The sequence below is a fragment of the Pecten maximus genome, chromosome 2, assembly GCF_902652985.1.
Source record: "Pecten maximus chromosome 2, xPecMax1.1, whole genome shotgun sequence".
Taxonomy (NCBI): Eukaryota; Metazoa; Mollusca; class Bivalvia; order Pectinida; family Pectinidae; genus Pecten; species Pecten maximus.
Window position 1 is genome coordinate 54646027 of NC_047016.1, and position 5904 is coordinate 54651930.

At 33.2% G+C, this 5904-nt stretch overlaps 1 long non-coding RNA gene across 1 annotated transcript; it reads right to left on the reverse strand.

Moving 5' to 3' along the window:
- Positions 1-764: 764 nt before the first annotated feature.
- On the reverse strand, positions 765-3197 carry LOC117322530. The gene is made up of 3 exons (XR_004531565.1): positions 2983-3197; positions 1574-1754; positions 765-962 (listed from the first exon to the last, which is right to left on the reverse strand). It is a non-coding gene; the product is annotated as an uncharacterized LOC117322530 (long non-coding RNA).
- Between the last annotated feature and the right edge of the window lie 2707 nt (positions 3198-5904).

Genomic DNA, 5904 nt, shown 5'->3' on the forward strand with positions numbered 1-5904 from the left:
TTGGTCTTCATTTCAAATTCATTCCAGATCTTAATGGGTTAAAGTTGAATTACGTAGTATACCAATTATGTTTCATTGAAATCAACTCTTATACTTAAGCTATCCTTTGCATTAGGTTCAAGTGCAATGCGCAATTTATGTAAATAAAACTTGTATCATCTCTGCTTGAACTCATCCTACATCTTTTCATATAAAGATAATTTCTTCTTTACTAAAGTTATATTTAAAACAATATTTAATGGATATCAGATAATGAATAACAAAAGATGACTCAATAGGCTCAGGAGCTAGAATCTCCCAAGATGTTTTTACATAGGAGAATTTTTTTTACGATAATCATCCTCTGTGTTTAAAGCATTCTGTAAAATATCATTTGTTCTTCACCTAAAGAGCTTTCCACGAATTCTGATGCGATATTCACGTCCACACCTAGCTCCTGTAGTGAGTCTTGGAAGGTGTTCCTGATAGGAGTTCAGAGAATATGTTGGATATGGATGACGAATTGATATTGACCAAGACGTCCTCAATCCATGCCTGTTGAGGTGATTTCTTGTGCATTGTTCTCATTTTATGATTATTCCACTCTGGCCGAACCTCTTCCAGATGAATTTCATGATCGGAAGGAAATAGAAATGTAGTGCATGTATGTGGGTTGGGCAGCTTATGTCCTGAGCTCCCCTTCATCCTCCAAACTGTAAAACAGTTGATAGAAAAATTCCATGACTTGTCATTAAGCATCCCTCCAGAGGCGCTCAAATCTTTGTATCCAAACCATTGATCATATTCATGAACATGCCGATGTGAATATGTTCACGTCCATGGTAGCATCTTAATTTTCCAGGCACACCATATCGTTTGAAGGCAGCAACAAACTTTTCCAGAACAGTCAATGACTTGTTATTCTTGCTACGAGACAAGTATACCACCTGTCTTAGGTACCACCATGAGTGACAATACCTCATCTGAAATAAAAGCCACATTTGTATATAAAAACGTAAAAGTTAGCACGAGTGACTATGTAATATGGACTTCTTTCAAACAAATTCAAATTTATCCATATAATGATATGTATATGTTTATCAGAGCTCCATAAATCATCATATCGAGTAGAAACAAAGTGCTATAACTGTTTTATTAAATTTTAGTATCACAACATGACAATACATGTAGTATGAATGTGAAGACATTTGAATTCTATCTGAATGCATAAAATTTAGTCAGAACAATACAATAATGAAATACAATGTCACTGAACACTACAATGCACAGGTGTGCATTATGATGTTACATCACTGTGACAGTGATCAAATATATTTTGTGCTCATACTGTATATACATAATCCGTGTACCTTTTTCTTATATGTTCATTAGCAATAATAGCAAAATACCAGACAATTAGAAATTCAGTGTAATATGTAAACCAAAGTCACTTTCACCAAAACGTGTACTAGTTGCCCAAATAGTTTTCTGATATAACACCTAAAGCCTTTCTGTTTCTCCTACCTTTTTACTCATCAACTCAAAAAGGGACTATGCTGGAAATTACAACCTCCAAAATGTATTCAAATCTCACCTTATCGACTTCATGTGGCCATCTATGTGCCATAAGGAATTTAGTCCATTGACAAAATATTGTCTTCTCGCAATTGACCTACTCATCCTTTCCCCTGAAGGATCTATACTGTAGCTTAATGACCTCACACCCTTCTACGTAGCACACATATGCCTTTTCCTTCAAGATATCCAGCCAATATCTGCAAACAAACAGTTTTCAAATCTACATTTACAATAATGCTAACAACCATCAAACAAAGGTTCATTGAACCTTTATCTTCTGCTATTGAGATCTTGCTTTCATAAATATTAATTTTTTGCTACATCTGTATATATGCTATAAACATACCGTATATAGTTATATCAACTTCACATCATACAGTTATGTAAAATATTTATCAATGAAAAGATGCAAAATCTGACTTTGACCTTTCAACATGGTGACCTTGAACCTTCGTTTGTTGATTCCTTGTTTAATCCAGATCAACTTCGCAGTATCTTAACAAGATTTTATTGCTGAAAAAATATGAACTTGACTTGAACGTTAGAGAAATGACCTTGACCTTTGACTTTTACATAACACTCACATGTGCATTTTTGTGAAGATGACATCTTGACCAAGTTTCAAGTTTATTGGTCAACAAAAACTAATCAACAAATGACAATATCCATGAAATAGTCTAGCTTTAAATGAACAGTAGCCTTCATGGTTGCCCCCTTGACCCTAAACTTAACCCCACTCTATTACCTCTTACACTAACATGAAATGAAGTTTCATCTAAATCAATCCCATCTGATGTTATTCTCTGGAGATAAATTTCATTTTCTAGTAAGTGACCTTCACAGTTGACCTTTTGATCCTTGTCTCAACCCGATCCTTTATTTTCAAATGATAATATATTGCATCAAGTTTCAATATAATTGGTCAGCCTTGTTAAATTTCAGTGTCTTATTGGTCAACAAAAAAACTTAAGTAATCAAAAAATCAAGATTTTTTTTTCTATTTATTACCTTCATATTTAACCTCTCGACCCCAAACTCAATCCCACTCTACCTCATAAGCTGACATTATATCAAGTTTCATTCAAATCTATCCATTCTATCACAAGCTATCATCTGGAAATCAACATCTGGACAGACAAACAATGACAAACACAATAGTCCCCTCCAAGGCAGAGGACCACTATAAATAAGAAGTTGACCCAAAGGTAGATCAACATGCTACTAGTATAAATATATCATGACTCTATTTCTTATGGTTATTGAGAAGAAGTTGAAAAAAATGACCTTAATTATTTACCACAGACAACAGATGCTGATAGACAAAAGGCAATTGTAATAGGTCAACTGAAACTCCATCTCAGGTGATCGAATAAATTTATCCAATACTTTCAATTTGATATCAAATTTGCAGGGGTAATTCCATACCAGTGATCCAGCATTGAGATGGCGTTCATGAATCTTTGCTACTTAATTCAGCATCAATTTCATCATTTGAGATATCAGAATACCGTCTTGACTGATAAATGCCCTCGGAATGCAGACGCTTGTAGACTAATGACTTGGAACAGCCAAGGAGAGATGCAATTTTGGATGCTGGATAGCCAAGGTCATGGAACATGACCAGTTGTTCCCTTGTGATGAGAAAGAGAAGTAACATGCATTAAAGATTTAAAAATAAATATTTCTGATTTATAACTATTTTTATCACAAGAAAACAAGCACTATATATATATATATATATATACATATATATAAGGGTGTGTACATGTGTGTAGGAGGTATTGGTGTGTGTGTGGGTGGGTGAGGGAGTGAAATGGTGGGTGGGTGTGTGTATTTATAATAAACAAAAACTTAAAAACATTTATTATTCCTCTGTCAGGATCATTTGAAACATTTCAATAAAAACAAAGAAAAATGTATGCTAACATGATGAAAGAAAGAATTTTCTGCTTCATCAAATAATTTAAAGTATCCTTGTGCTCATTTCATTAATGTCACATAATTTGTCTCTAAGACTATTTCTCTCAGACACCACAATAAGCAATGATATTCTTTAGGAATTGATTATCACTATAGAAGAGTTTTTCAGTTATGTACTGTTACCTACTTCTGCACAAGGAAAAGAAATAATCTATTACTGGGTACTTAATTTCAAAAAATATCTATAGACTTACTTTTTAAAGATACAAAGCTATAGTGCCCACATCTAAAAGTTTTGCAAAAATATTAATATCTGATAATCACATTTTTTTGTGCTGTGACTATAAATCATACAAGAAAAAATGGTAACTGGAAGGGGGATTTTAGACTTTACATATATATAAAGAACTTTTTAATTTGATAAACTGGCCAGCATAAAATTAAAAAATGATAACTTATGAATATCAAATATGTTACCATTATCTTATACAACATTTGATATATAACCACTAGAGTTCAACTTCTGTATAGAAACAATAAATTTAAAAGTACAAAAATATTATCTTAACAACTACTACAGGATCTGAAATGGTAGCACTAGACATAAAATATATACATTTTACTTTGTTTTTAAGATCACTCATTTGATATATCACTTGATTTTGATTACAACATATACCCTATCGTTATTTTTTTCTAAAATCCAGAAATAAATGTTCTTGACTGAATTACGTGCATGGTATAATACGAAAAGGCCTAGACTAATTATCAATAAACTGTTGTTGGTTTATCTCCCTTTATAACAACTCATTTTAATACATTTAACTGCTTCTTCAATTTATTATTAGATCTAGCATGGCAAAAGAGATACGGCTAGGTCTATCATCACGTCTCGGATTCGCCCGCCACATGACTGCTCGAATCAGCACTGCTAGCTAGCTACATGTACATGTATGTAAACAACATATGTCAACCTGTTTTCACACTGAATAAAATGGTAACATATTAGGAATATAACGATTTAAAATCTGTATTGATCAGACCATTGTACATGTATGCAGTTTCAGCTTCTGCCATGTGTTCCGGCGAGATTTTCTCGGCTCCGTCATCGAGTGGGGGAGGGTTCCTTATCTCAAATTCAAATCTCGTTCTTTATAAGATATCTTATAAACGAATTATATAAGGTATCTTATAATAATTATCTTTATAAGATATCTTATATACTATATAATATATCTCATAAAAGATATAAGATATCTTATATAAGATATCTCATTTAATTGTCTTTATAAGATATCTTATTTAATATATAAGATATCTTATATACTTTGGGTAATGCCTGGATCAACGTTGCTCCGTGAATAAATGACAACTTGGCTTGCCATACTTAATTCTAAATTCTACTTTAGATTTTTAGATTTTTGACCATGCAAAATTCTGAAAGATCAAACTTGAAAAAAAAATGTTTTCGAGTTTTCAGATTTTAAAATTTTTAATGAAAAAATCTTTAACTTGGAAATTTCCTAAACCGTTTTCAGTTTTAGATTTTTGACCAAAATCCTAAAATATCAAATATCCAAATTCGTTTTAAACTTTTGAGGTTTTAGATTTTTACCGTTCCAAGTTTTAGAAACTGGCCGTTTAAAAAAAAAAATTGCGGTCGAAACGATCCATATACAGTTAGATATGGCGCGGGAAGGATGTCATAATTAAATATTTTTGCCTAGGCAATATTTCTGCCTAGGAAAAAATCGAAAAATTGCTTAGGCAAAAATATTTCAGCCTAGGCAATATTCGATTTATGCCTAGGCAAAAATCGAATTTTGCCTAGGCAAAATTATTTTTGCTTCAGCCTAGGCAATATTCGATTTATGCCTAGGCAAAAATCGAATTTTGCCTAGGCAAAATTATTTTTCTATTAATTATGACATCCTTCCCGCGCCATAGTTAGACCGGTGTTGTTCGTTAATGAAATAAAACGGACATGGTGATTTTATATATTTTTTCATAGCCTGTTTGAAATACACAGGCACACTCGCCACACGCATGCATGTCGCACGCACGGGAGGCCGTCCTTAAATGACCTTAGCTGTTAATAGGACGTTAAACAAAATAAACCAAACCAAACCAAACCCCAGATCCATTCGTCATATCTCGGTCGATTCCGTACCTGATGAGGGTACCGGAATCGGCCGAGGTTAGCCGAATGGCCCAAGATCCCGATCCGAAACTGAAAGTAGAATTACGTGTATATGCAGATGCCATACATATCATAGTCGGCAGATGATTCTGTAAAATTCTTTATTTCATAGAAGTAATAAAACTAGTAAGTCGTTAGCAGATATGACAACATGTCAATTAGCCGCTCTTTTTCAGGTATACCTTTTGGAAAGTTATTGAGGCGCCCATACCCCACAATGCAGTGCG